The 14,833-nt window shown below is 40.5% G+C and overlaps 2 non-coding genes across 2 annotated transcripts; one reads left to right on the top strand and one right to left on the bottom strand.

Moving 5' to 3' along the window:
• Positions 1–7,361: 7,361 nt before the first annotated feature.
• Positions 7,362–7,465, bottom strand: LOC112745622 (small nucleolar RNA R71). Its single transcript, XR_003173540.1, has one exon. It is a non-coding gene; the product is annotated as a small nucleolar RNA R71 (small nucleolar RNA).
• Positions 7,466–14,399: 6,934 nt separating this feature from the next.
• On the top strand, positions 14,400–14,503 carry LOC112746290 (small nucleolar RNA R71). The gene has a single exon (XR_003174182.1). It is a non-coding gene; the product is annotated as a small nucleolar RNA R71 (small nucleolar RNA).
• Positions 14,504–14,833: the final 330 nt, after the last annotated feature.

Here is a 14,833-nt window from a genome sequence, read left to right as displayed (position 1 = left end):
TTCAACTTTTTCCGCTTCTAAGATATTCATTCGCACTTCAACCTGAATGTGATGAACGTGACAATCATCATCATTCCCTATGAATGCGTGCCTGACAACCACTTCCGTTCTACATTAGACTGAATGAGTATCTCTTAGATTACTAATACAGGGGACCGAGTCCGAGATATTGGGATCTTCGTGGTATAAGCTAGATTGATGGCGGCATTCATGAGAATCCGGAAAGTCTAAACCTTGTCCGTGGTATTCCGAGTAGGATTCTGGGATTGAATGACTGTGACGAGCTTCAAACTTGCGAGTGCTGGGCGTAGTGACAGACGCAAAAGGATAGTAAATCCTATTCCAGTATGATCGAGAACCTCCAGATGATTAGCCATGCAGTGACAGCGCATCGGACTATTTTCACAAGGAGGAATAGGATGCAACCAACGACAAAGGTGATGCCTCCAGACGATTAGCCGTGCTGTGACAGAGCATTTGGATCATTTTTCCGAGAGAGATCGAAAGTAGCCATTGGCACCGGTGACATCCTTACATAAAGCCAGCCATAGAAAGGAGTAAGATTGTTTGGATGAGGATAGCAGAAAAGCAGAGGTTCAGAGGAACGAAAGCATCTCTACACGCTTATCTGAAATTCTAACCAATGAATTACATAAGTATTTCTATCCTTATTTTAGCATTATTTTCGAAAACCCCATTACTATTTTATATCTGCCTGACTGAGATTTACAAGGTGAGCATAGCTTGCTTCATACCAACAATCTCCGTGGGATTCGACCCTTACTCACGTAAGGTATTACTTGGATGACCCAGTGCACTTGCTGGTTAGTTGTGCAAAGTTGTGAACCATGGTATTGGCATCATGTTTTTTGGCGCCATTACCAAGGAAAGAAAGAGCAATGAATTTTACATAATCAAAATGTAATCACAATTTCTGCGCACCACTAACTCATTATCCTTTATTTTTATGCCTCATTATCATTGAGTTAGGATGGGACCTAATGCTTTCATGCTTATCACTAATCTTGTTTGTGTCAACTCTTATTTGATCTTGATGCTCAATATGCTCTTCATGCTTTGACTTTACGCTTGTATCAAGTATTAGTTGATATACCCTTGGCCTATATTGCTCTCTCACTTACATGCGTAGCTAACATGTAGTGAGAACCTTACTCTTACTTGGCATTAGCCCCCGCTTATGTTCTATTTGCTTTGCTATCTTTGTTGTAGGCTTAATTCTCTTTCTTTTTCTTTCCTTTTAGGTGGCCACCAAGAAGGAAGGGATGGAAGAGCTTCTAATGGGGCAACAAACAAGTTCATCCGCACAACCTTTTGAAGGAGCTCATCAATTGTAGCAACCCATCCACATTGCTCTTCTTTGGGAAGAAGATAAACCACTAATTTTAGGAAGGAAATATAAATGCATGCTAATCATATGAATAAGTGGGTAAAGATCATGATAAAACTACACAATTAAACACATTATAAACCATAAAATAGTGGTTTATCAACCTCTCCACACTTAAACATTAGCATGTCCTCATGCTTAGTTGAAGGAGATAAAATAAATGAGTAGGAACATGTAAAACTCATGCAATGCAATGCAACCTATATATGTGAATGCAACTATATGATTCTTGTCCACTTGATCAATAGTAAATAAGCTCTTCAAAATAATTACAAATCAAATTCTACTAATTCAATTCTTATACAGTAAGAACAGATAAAAATGCAAGAAGGTAGCTCATGAAAGCAGGGAACATAGAATTTTAAGCATTGAACCCTCACTGATGATGTATGTACGCTCTAATCTCTCTAGTGTATAGGGCAATCACTCTATCCTTCTCTAATCATGCTCTCTAATTTTTTTCTTCTCCTAACCAATCAACAACATTTAATATACCAATGCAAACATCATAAGGTCTTTTCAAGGTTGTAATGGGGCCAAGGTAATGGTAAGGATAAATATGTGTCTAAGTAAGCTTATAAACTTAATCTTTAAAATAACCTATATATATTCTTTATAACTTGAGAATTCATACCTAGCTACCCAGAATTTCCCTTTCACATTCCATACTCGTGTATAAACTTTTTATTTTAATTTTATCATACATGCATTGATCTTTGAATTCTTAACTTAGCATTGGGGTAATTTTGTCCCCTTATTTATTTATTGAATATTTTTGGTTTTTTTTTTTAACATAAACATAAAAATAAACATAGCTTATCAATGCACATAGATTTTTAATTCTTATAGTTTCACATGAGTAGGCATCCAAATTCTCATTATATTATCATGACGCATTCCCTTATTATCTTTTGTTTCCACAATTTCCCATACTTAATTAGCACACACAATTCTATCTTAAGCTAACCAAAGATTCAATTTGGGATATATAATTATTTTTTTCTGCTTAAGGCTAGTAATGTGGCAAAATATAGAACAAATGGGATTTAAAGGCTCAAAGTGGCTAACAAAGGTAATTGAAAGGGTAGGTTAAATTTGGATAAGTGAGCTAAACAATTAATGGCCTCAATCATATGCAAACATATAAATATAATAAACATTGGACATATAGGATGGATCAAAATATAGATTACAATCATAGAGAAGTAAACACACAAGAATAAAATAATTATGGTTAAATAATGTAACCATGCATAAAGGCTCAAATCTCACAGGTTGTGTGTTCTTTTAGCTCAAAAATCATGTTCCAAATACAACTTCAAGCAAATTTAACATAAGAGTTTTAATTAAAGTTAGTGAAATTTTGTTCCGAAAATAGGGTCTTAGAGGAAAACTTATTGTCTTTTCAATCAAGTAGAACATGCATGCAACTAACCTATTACTATGCAATTTATCCTATTCTACAAAAGAAAAACTAACTAAATATCCTAATTTATTGGTGTTTAGGGAAGAGAAATTACCTCCAAAAGTCAGGTACTGACCGACTTCCCCACACTTAAGGCTTTGCACCGTCCTCAGTGCCATCTGTCAGGAACAAAGGTGGGCTGGTAGCAGTATCTCCACAGTCGGGACCATCATGGCTTCCTGTGCTGGTAAAGGAAGTGGAGTCCGGGGTGTCTGAGTCCTTGAATTTTCCCATAATCAGCTCCTTGAGGTATGTGAATCGGCGCTTGTTACGACGCTCTCTCATCTTAGCTTTGTGTTCCTGCCGATCCAACCTTTCGAGTATCTGATGGAGCAGTTGGTCTGTTGTAGGTGCTTGTGGTGTTGAAGAAGGAATATCTTCAACCGGTTCAGTAGGATGACTTATGGCGGCTGGTGGAGGTCTGATGTATTTTCCGTTAGGGACATACTGATCATCCCGTGGGAGCATGGCTTTGGTGTCCCCAGCTCTGTAGGAAATTCCGGCTGCTGAGACAAGATCTGAGACCAAGGTGGGAAAAGGGAAGTTGCCCACAATTTGTACGTGTCCCATGGCATTCCGGATGTGTCTTGGTAGGTTCAGAGGTTGGTCTGTAAGGATGCACCATAGTAGAACGGCCATGTCCGCAGTGAAGGAGGACTCGTGAGTGCTTGGAAAGACGTAATGGGACATGATCTATGCCCATACGCGAGCCTCCAAAGTAAGTGCTGAAGCCGATATTCCCTTAGGGTGGGTACGATGGTATTCGTAGATCCAACGGCTGCCAGGTAGTGCGATAACTCTGAGAACGGCATCCTAGTCAAATTGGTACATTTGGCGCTTTAGTGTGGCTTCTTGAAAGGCGTCCAATCCTTTTGGAACAGGAGAAAGACCTAGAACTTTTTGAATGGCCTCTTCTGTAATGGGGACTTGCTTCTGACGGACAAAGACGGACTGCAGAGTTGGCAGGTGGAAGTTGGAGTAGAACTCGACTACCCAAGAAAGATTGACCTGCCTCGGCTGTCTCTGTAGGAAACCCCATTGTCTTTGTGCAATTTGCGGCTTAACAAAGGTAGCAATATGGTTTGGGAGGAGAAGAAGGTATTCGTTGTTGTAACTTGATGCCAGGGCATTTTGGCCAGTTTCACTGACCTTTTCTTTACTGTTTTTAGGGTAGTTTCATCCATTTCCTTAGGAAATAAGCTCGTTTTGGGTAGATATTCACTTACATCTTGATTCAAGCATACATTGTGCACTTTACAAGATTTCATGAGGATTTTGCATGAATTTAAGGACAAATTGGATGTTGCATTTCCCATGACTTGGACTAGAACTTTGATGCACTTTTTTGCTTGATTTCAGGATAAAGAAAGCAAAGAAGAACCACATTAGTGGCTACATTAGTTACACTAACGTTAACACTAATGTGGAATGGGAGTAACTTGCAAAGTTAATGAGAAAAGTAATTGCCAATAACGCTCTCGAAGCCATCATTGCCCACGCTAAGAGTCACGTTAACTAAGTTAACGTGAACTCTAACGTGGAAGAAAGGAAATGGAGCCAACGTTAGTGACACTTAACATTATCACTAACGTTGGACCAAGCTCATAAGTGGCCACGTTAGTTGCCACATTAACTTAGTTAACGTGGCCTCTAACATTAAGAAGTAAAGGGGAAGCCAACGTTAGTGACATTCAACTTTATCACTAACGTTGGCCAAGTCACAATAAGCCACGTTAACTTCCACGTTAACCTAGTTAACGTGGAAGCTAACCTGAGGAGACAAAGTGGTCGACAACGTTAGTGACACCAAACATTGTCACTAACGTTGGAAGGAACCCACACAAGCCCCAATAAGCCACGTTCACTCCCACGTTAACTTAGTTAATGTGGAAGCTAACGTGAAGAAGGGAGGTGATCGCCAACGTTAGTGAGACCCAACATTGTCACTAACATTGGAATTAGCCCACACAAGCCACTATGAGCCATGTTAACTCCCACGTTAACTTAGTTAACGTGTAAGCTAACGTGGATAAGGGAATGATGAGCCAACGTTAGTGGCACTCAACTTTGTCACTAACGTTGGAGATGGCTAGCATGGCCACGTTAGAAGCCATGTTAACCTAGTTAACGTGGACTCTAACATGAGAAATAGGGGCACATTGGAACGTTAGTGACAATGGTAAGTGTCACTAACATTCTCGAAGGTTGGCAAGCCTACGTTAAAAGAGCCACATTAACTAAGTTAACGTGGACTCTAGCGTAAGGAAGGGGGAGACTTCTCAACGTTACTGGGAAAGGTAAGTCCCAGTATCGTGTGCGAAGGGCATAGAGGCAACGTTAGTGGCAACATTTGTGCTACTAACGTTGAAGTTAACGTGGCTCTTACTTGGGTGAGGAACGTTAGTGAAAAAAGTGATTGTCACTAACGTTCTCGAACCCATATTTTCACTGAACATTAACACCACTAACGTCCTGAGCTAAATTCTCTGCCCACTTCACACTTTCTCTCTGCAAGTAAAGCCAAGCCCAATGAAGAAGAGAACTGCTTCAAACTCAAGATCCAAAGGCCCATACCCAAGACTTGAAGAGCCAACTAGAAGAACAGAAGAGTAGTATATATAGGAGTAGCTTTGAATTAAATTGGGAGAGTTGGAAATTATAGGGAGCCTCTTGGCATAGAACTACTCTCTGTATTTTACTTTCTCTGCACTTCTAGTTTCATCATGTATTCTCCATCTTTGTTTTCATTTTCCAAAGCTATGAACAACTAAACCCCTTTTATTGAGTTAGGGAGCTCTGTTGTAATTTGATGGATCAATACTAGTTTTCATTATTCTTCTTCTATCTTTTCTCTTAATTTTACTTGAAAGCTTTTGATCTTCATCCAATTGGGTAGTTATCTTGGAAAAGAAGCTATTCATACTTGGATCTCTTCTGAACCTTGAAAGAGGAATGAAGAGATCATGCTAGAAATGCTTTCTCATGCTGGACCAAATTGGGTTTGGATGGATATGTGACTATAATCCTCTCAACACTTGATTTGGGAAATGCATGTGGTATAATCAGTGACCATACTTCATCTCTTCTCATGAGCAATTGACCAAGGAATTGGCTATTGATCAAGATTTGAGAGATTGAATTACAAGAAATTGTAATTCGATCACTTAAGATTGCCAAGGAGATCAATGAGTGCATTGATTGAGGAAGAGATGAAAATAAAATTGATCCGGAGAATGCAACTTCTCCTAAGCCCGATGAACTCCCAATTTCTGATCTTACCCTTTCTCTTCAATTTCTGTTACTTACGTTTATGAGCAATTCCCCCATTCCCATTTACAATTCTACAATTTACTTTCAGTCATTTACTTCCAGTTCTTTAATTCTAGCATTTACTTTTTCTGCCATTTACCTTCCCGCCATTTTATTTTCTGCAATTCTCAACTCAAATTCTGGATTCGCTCAACTAGAACATTCATCTAATTAAAGTTGCTTGATCAATCAATTCCCGTGGGATTTGACCTCACTCTATTGTGAGTTTTTACTTGACGACAACTTCGGTACACTTGCCGATGGAAATTTGTTGCGAGACAAGTTTTCCGTGCACCAAGTTTATGGCGCCGTTGCCGGGGATTGATTGTGCATCAACAATGATTAAATTGGAGGATAACTAGATTGAGCATTTTATTTTTGTTTGATTTAATTTTCTGTTTGAGTCATTTACTTTCTGTTTTAGTTAATTTTTTTCCCTTCCCCCTACTTTTTCTTTGTTATTTACCATTCATTTCACTAACCCACTAACTATTTGATATATTGCATCACTCACACTAACAGTAATTCTGACAGATATACTTTCTGCACCTATTCTCTTTGCTTGTACTTGTTGGTTGTATGACAGGGAGAAGAAGCAGGGCTTCAACTTCCTTTGATTCTGAACCTGAGAGAACCTTCCTTAGACTAAGGAGGGAGGCTAGAGAAAAATGTGTAGTTGGTGCTGAAGAAGAGGAGGAACACTTTGAGGAATACTTTGAACCAAACATGGAAGAAAACATGGAAAACCATCGTGAAGAAGAAGCTCACAACCATGGCGGAAGAGGACGAGCAAATCATGCTGGGGAGGATAGAAGAGTTTTAGGCTCTTACATCAATCCAAACCCAGGAAACTGTGGAAGTAGCATTCAAAAGCCAACCATCCATGCCAACAATTTTGAACTAAAACCACAGCTCATCACCCTTGTTCAGAACAACTGTTCGTTCGGAGGAAGTGTCCAAGAAGACCCCAATCAACATCTAACCACCTTCCTGAGAATATGTGACACAGTGAAGTCTAATGGTGTTCATCCTGACGCCTATAGACTGCTCTTATTTCCATTCTCACTCAAGGATAAGGCAGCCAAGTGGCTGGAGTCTTTCCCAAAGGAGAGCTTGACAACTTGGGAAGATGTGGTGAACAAATTCTTAGCAAGATTTTACCCCCCTCAACAAATCAATAGGCTGAGAGCTGAGGTCCAAACTTTCAGGCAACAAGATGGTGAGACTCTATATGAAGCATGGGAGAGGTTTAAAGACCTAACAAGGAGGTGTCCACCTGACATGTTCAATGAATGGGTGCAGCTGCACATTTTCTATGAAGGGCTCTCTTATGAGTCAAAGAAGGCCGTAGACCATTCATCCGGATGATCTTTGAACAAGAAGAAGACCATTGAGGAGGCCATAGATGTCATTGAAACTGTAGCAGAGAATGACTACTTCTATGCTTCCGAAAGAGGGAACACAAGAGGAGTAATGGAGCTAAACAATGTAGATGCTCTGCTGGCCCAAAACAAGCTCATTACCCAGCAGCTGGCTGACCTCATGGTATGCGAAATCGTGATCACTCAGATTTAGATTTGTAAAATTATTTGTTCGTTCTCTCCCTGGCAATGGCACCAAAAACGGATGCACAGAACCATGGTCCAAACATAACTTCACAACTTCGCACAACTAACCAGCAAGTGCACTGGGTCGTCCAAGTAATAAAACCTTACGTGAGTAAGGGTCGATCCCACGGAGATTGTTGGTATGAAGCAAGCTATGGTCATCTTGTAAATCTCAGTCAGGCAGATAATAATTGATTATGGAGTTTTTGAAAATAAATAATAAATAGATAGAAAATAATGATAGAAATACTTATGTATATCATTGGTGAGAATTTCAGATAAAGGTCTAGAGATGCTTTTGTCCCTCTGAACTTCTGCTTTCCTGCTGTCTTCATCCAATCAGTCCTACTCCTTTCCATGGATGGCTTTATGTAAGGACATCACCATTGTCAATGGCTACTTTTCATCCTCTCTGGAAAATGGTCCGATGCGCTGTCACTGCATGGCTAATCGTCTGGAGGCATCACCGTGGTCAATGGCTGCATCCTATCCTCTTGTGAAAATGGTCCAAATGCACTGTCACAGCACGGCTAATCATCTGAGGTTCTCGATCATACTGGAATAGGATTCACCCTCCTTTTGCGTCTGTCACTACGCCCAGCACTCGCGAGTTTGAAGTTCGTCACAGTCATTCAATCCCAGAATCCTACTCGGAATACCACAGACAAGGTTTAGACTTTTTGGATTCTCATGAATGCCGCCATGAATCTAGCTTACACCACGAAGATTCTGATTAAGAGATCCAAGATATGGTGGAACGGAAGTGGTTGTCAGGCATGCGTTCGTGGGGGAATGATGATGATTGTCACGTTCATCACATTCACGTTGAAGTGCGAATGAATATCTTAGAAGCGGAATAAGTTGAATTGAATAGAAAAATAGTAGTACTTTGCATTAATTCATGAGGAACAGCAGAGCTCCACACCTTAATCTATGGAGTGTAGAAACTCTACCGTTGAAAATACATAAGTGAAAGGTCCAGGCATGGCCGAATGGCCAGCCCCCAAAACGCGATCAATATGATCCTAAGATGAACTAAAAATCATAAGATTTCTAATACAATAGTAAAAAGTCCTATTTATAATAAACTAGTTACTAGGGTTTACAGAAGTAAGTAATTGATGCATAAATCCACTTCCGGGGCCCACTTGGTGTGTGCTTGGACTGAGCTTGAATGTTACACGCACAGAGGCTCTTTCTGGAGTTGAACGCCAGGTTGTAACGTATTTCTGGCGTTAAAACTCTGGTTCGTGACGTGTTTCTGGCGTTTAACTCCAGACAGCAGCATAGAACTGGCGTTCAATGCCCTTTTACGTCATCTAAACTCGGCCAAAGTATGGACTATTATATATTTCTGGAAAGCCCTAGATGTCTACTTTCCAACGCAATTGGAAGCGCGCTATTTTGAGTTCTGTAGCTCGAGAAAATCCACTTTGAGTGCAGGGAGGTCAGAATCCAACAGCATCAGCAGCCCTTCTTCAACCTCTAAATCTGATTTTTGCTCAAGTCCCTCAATTTTAGCCAGAAAATACCTGAAATCACAGAAAAACACACAAACTCATAGTAAAGTCCAGAAATGTGAATTTAACACAAAAACTAATAAAAACATCCCTAAAAGTAACTAGATTCTACTAAAAACATACTAAAAATAATGCCAAAAAGCGTATAAATTATCCGCTCATCACAACACCAAACTTAAATTGTTGCTTGTCCCCAAGCAACTGAAAATCAAATAGGATAAAAAGAAGAGAATATACTATAAATTCCAAACTATCAATGAAACATATCTCCAACCAGATGAGAGGGACATGTAGCTTTTTGCCTCTTGAATAGTTTTGGCATCTCACTATATCCATTGAGGTTCAGAATGATTGGCATCTATAGGAACTCAGAGTTCAGATAGTGTTATTCATTCTCCTAGTTCAGTATGATGATTCTTGAACACAGCTATTTTATGAGTCTTGGCCGTGGCCCTAAGCACTTTGTTTTCCAGTATTACCACCGGATACATAAATGCCACAGACACATAATTGGGTGAACCTTTTCAGATTGTGACTCAGCTTTGCTAAAGTCCCCAATTAGAGGTGTCCAGGGTTCTTAAGCACACTCTTCTTTTGCTTTGGACCTTGACTTTAACCGCTCAGTCTCAAGTTCTCACTTGACACCTTCACGCCACAAGCACATGGTTAGGGACAGCTTGGTTTAGCCGCTTAGGCTAGGATTTTATTCCTTTAGACCCTCCTATCCACTGATGCTCAAAGCCTTGGGATCCTTTTTATTACCCTTGCCTTTTGGTTTTAAGGGCTATTGGCTTTTTGCTCTTGCCTTTTGGTTTTAAGAGCTTTTGGCTTTTTCTGCTTGCTTTTGCTATTTTTTTCGCTATTTTTTTTCTTTTTTTTTCTGCAAGCTTTGTTCTTTGCTACTTTTTCTTGCTTCAAGAATCATTTTTATGATTTTTCAGATTATCAAATAACATGTCTCTTTGTCATCATTCTTTCAAGAGCCAACATATTTAATATTCATAAACAACAACTTCAAAAGACATATGCACTATTCAAGCATTCATTCAGAAAACAAGAAGCATTGTCACCACATCAATATGATTAAACTAAGTTCAAGGATAAATTCGAAACTCATGTACTTCTTGTTCTTTTGAATTAAAAACATTTTTCATTTAAGAGAGGTGATGGATTCATAGGACATTCATAACTTTAAGACATAATTACTAAATACTAATGATCATGTAATAAGACACAAACTTAGATAAGCACTTAACATAGAAAACGAAAAAAAGAGAATGTAAGAACAAGGAATGAGTCCACCTTAGTGATGGTGGCGTTTTCTTCTTGAGGAACCAATGATGTCCTTGTGCTCTTCTATGTCTCTTCCTTGTCTTTGTTGCTCCTTCCTCATTGCTTTTTGATCTTCTCTAATTTCATGAAGTATGATGGAGTGCTCTTGATGTTCCACCCTTAATTGTCCTATGTTGGAACTTAATTCTCCTAGGGAGGTGTTGATTTGCTCCCAATAGTTTTGTGGAGGAAAATGCATTTGAGGCATCTCCAGGATCTCATGGTGATGAGCTTCATGCATCTCTTGAGATCCATGAATGGGCTCTCTTGCTTGCTCCATCCTTTTCTTAGTGATGGGCTTCTCTTCCTCAATGGGAATGTCTCCTTCTATGAAAGCTCCAGCTGAGTAACATAGATGGCAAATAAGATGAGGGAAAGATAGCCTTGCCATGGGGGAGGACTTTTCGGCTATTTTGTAGAGTTCAAGGGAGATGACTTCATGAACTTCTACTTCCTCTCCAGTCATGATGCTATGAATCATGATGGCCCGATCCACAGTAACTTCAGATCGGTTGCTAGTGGGGATGATGGAGCGTTGGATGAACTCCAACCATCCTCTAGCCACAGGCTTGAGGTCCAGTCTTCTTAGTTGAATCGGCTTGCCTTTGGAGTCAATCTTCCATTGAGCTCCTTCCACACATATGTCCATGAAGACTTGGTCCAACCTTTGATTAAAGTTGACCCTTCTAGTGTAGGGGCGTGCATCTCCTTGCATCATGGGCAAGTTAAATGCCAACCTCACGTTTTCCGGACTAAAATCTAAGTATTTCCCCCGAACCATGGTGAGATAAATCTTTGGGTTCGGATTCTTACTTTGATCATGGTTCCTAGTGATCCATGCATTGGCATAGAACTCTTGAACCATTAGGATGCTGACTTGTTGGATGGGGTTTGTTAGAACTTCCCAACCTCTTCTTTGGATTTCATGTCGGATCTCCGGATACTCATTTCTCTTGAGTTTGAAAGGGACCTTGGGGATCACCTTCTTCTTGGCCACAACATCATAGAAGTGGTCTTGATGAGCTTTGGAGATGAATCTTTCCATCTCCCATGACTCAGAGGTGGAAGCTTTTGTCTTCCCTTTCCCTTTTCTAGAGGATTCTCCGGTCTTGGGTGCCATCAATGGTAATGGAAAAACAAAAAGCTTATGCTTTTACCACACCAAACTTAGAATATTGCTCACCCTCGAGCAAGAGAAGAAAGAATAGATGAAGAAGAAGAAGAAATTATGGAGGAGATGGAGAGAGATGTGTTTTGGCCAAGAAGAGGAAGAGAAGGTTGTTTTGTGTGAAAATGAAGAAGAATGGAGGGCTTTATATAGGGAAGGGAGGGGGGTAAGGTTCGGCCATAAGGGTGGGTTTTGGGTGGGAAATTGATTTTGAATTTTGAAGGTAGGTGGGGTTTATGAGGTAGGTTTATGGGGAAGAGTAGATGGATGTGAGTGGTGGTAGGTGGTGATAGGGAAGAGAGATTGTGGTGATTGGTGAAGAGTTTTGGGGAAGAGTGTTTATTGGGAAGAGAGGATGAACATTGAGAAGAGGGAAGAGAGTGAGTGGTGGTAGGTGGGATCCTGTGGGGTCCACAGATGCTGAGATGATCCTGTGGGGTCCACAGATCCTGAAGTGTCAAGAATTTGCATCCCTGCACCCATTAGGCATGTAAAATGCCTTTGCATGCAATTCTGGCATTTAAACGCCGAATTGATGCTTGTTCTGGGCGTTCAACGCCCAGATGCAGCATATTTCTGGCGTTGAACGCCAGCCAGATGCTTGTTTCTGGCGTTCAGCGCCAGCTCTTCTTTACTGCACATTTCTGGCGTCTGAACACCAGGATGCTGCTTGTTTCTGGCGTTCAACACCAGAAACATGCTCTGTTCTGGCGTTGAACGCCAGACAGATGCTCCTTACTGGCGTTTAAACGCCAGTGAGATCCTTCTCCAGGGTGTGATTTTTCTTTTGCTGTTTTTGATTCCGTTATCGATTTTTATATTTATTTTGTGACTCCACATGATCATGAACCTAATAAAACATGAAATAACAATAAAAATAAAATTAGATAAATAAAAATTGGGTTGCCTCCCAACAAGCGCTTCTTTAATGTCAATAGCTTGACAGTGGGCTCTCATGGAGCCTCACAGATGTTCAGAGCATTGTTGAGACTCCCCAACACCAAACTTAGAGTTTGACTGTGGGGGCTCTGGTTGACTCTATTTTGAGAGAAGCTTGCTGTGCCTCTTTTCCATGTTTACAGAAGGATGACCTTGAGTTTTAAACTCAAGGGAGTCCTCATTCAATTGAAGGACTAATTCACCTCTGTCAACATCAATCACAGCTCTTGCTGTGGCTAGGAAGGGTCTTCCAAGGATGATGGATTCATCCTCATCCTTCCCAGTATCTAGGACTATGAAATCAGCAGGGATGTAAGGGCTTTCAACCTTTACTAACACGTCCTCTACTTGTCCATAAGCCTGATTTCTTGAATTGTCTGCCATCTCTAATGAGATTTTAGTAGCTTGCACCCCAAAGATTCCCAGTTTCTCTATTACAGAGAGGGGCATGAGGTTTATCCTTAAACCAAGGTCACACAGAGCCTTTTCAAAGATCATGGTGCCTATGGTACAAGGTATTAAGAACTTTCCAGGATCCTATTTCTTCTGAGGCAATGTCAGTTGATCCAGATCACTCAGTTCATTGGTGAACAAGGGAGCTTCATCTTCCCAAGTCTCAATACAAAATAATTTGGCATTCAGCTTCATGATTGCACCAAGGTACTTGGTAATTTGCTCCTTAGTAACATCCTCATTCTCTTCAGAAGAGGAATACTCATCATAGCTCATGAATGGCATAAGGAGGTTTAATGGAATCTCTATGGTCTCTAGTTGAGCCTCAGATTCCTTTGGTTCCTCAAAGGGAAACTCCTTATTGATCACTGGACGTCCTAGGAGGTCTTCCTCACTGGGATTCACGTCATCCTCATCTTTTGTGGTTTCGGCCATGATGGTCATTTCAATGGCCTTGCACTCTCCTTTTGGATTTTCTTCTGTATTGATTGGGAGAGTACTGGGAGGGATTTCAGTGATCCTTTTACTCAGCTGTCCTACTTGTGCCTCCAAATTTCTAATGGAGGACCTTGTTTCATTCATGAAACTTACAGTGGCCTTAGATAGATCAGAGACTAAGTTTGCTAAATTAGAAGTATTTTGTTCAGAGTTCTCTGTCTGTTGCTGAATGGATGATGGGAGAGGCTTGCTATTGCTAAACCTGTTTCTTCCACCATTATTAAAGCCTTGTTGAGGCTTTTGATCCTTCCATGAGAGATTTGGGTGATTTCTCCATGAGGGGTTATAGGTGTTTCCATATGGTTCACCCATGTAATTCACCTCTGCTATTGCAGGGTTCTCAGGATCAAAAGCTTCTTCTTCAGAAGATGCCTCTTGAGTACTGTTGGATGCAGCTTGCATTCCATTCAGACTCTGAGAAATCATATTGACTTGCTGAGTCAATAGTTTGTTCTGAGCCAATATGGCATTCAGAGTATCAATTTCAAGAACTCCCTTCTTCTGAGGCGTCCCATTACTCACAGGATTCCTCTCAGAAGTGTACATGAACTGGTTATTAGTAACCATGTCAATGAGTTCTTGAGCTTCTGCAGGCGTTTTCTTTAGGTGAATGGATCCACCTGCAGAAGTATCCAATGACATCTTAGCTAATTCAGACAGACCATCATAGAATATATCCAGGATGGTCTATTCTGAAAACATGTCAGAAGGACACTTTTTGGTCAGTTGCTTGTATCTCTCCCAAGCTTCATAGAGGGATTCACCTTCTTTCTGTTTGAAGGTTTGAACATCCACTCTTAGCTTGCTCAGCTTTTGAGGAGGAAAGAACTTGGCTAAGAAAGCCGTGACCAGCTTATCCCAAGAGTTCAGGCTATCTTTGGGTTGAGAGTCCAACCACACTCTAGCTCTGTCTCTTACAGCAAAAGGGAAAAGCATGAGCCTGTAGACTTCAGGATCTACTCCATTAGTCTTAACAGTATCACAGATCTGCAAGAATTCAGTTAAGAACTGAAAAGGATCTTCAGATGGAAGTCCATGGAACTTGCAGTTCTGCTGCATCAGAGAAACTAATTGAGGTTTCAGCTCAAAATTGTTTGCTCCAATGGTAGGGATTGAGATGCTTCTTCCATGTAA

This window comes from Arachis hypogaea, chromosome 14 (genome assembly GCF_003086295.3).
Source record: "Arachis hypogaea cultivar Tifrunner chromosome 14, arahy.Tifrunner.gnm2.J5K5, whole genome shotgun sequence".
Lineage (NCBI taxonomy): Eukaryota > Viridiplantae > Streptophyta > Magnoliopsida > Fabales > Fabaceae > Arachis > Arachis hypogaea.
Note: the sequence above shows the minus strand (reverse complement) of the source record. Positions and strands in the feature narration are given on the sequence as shown.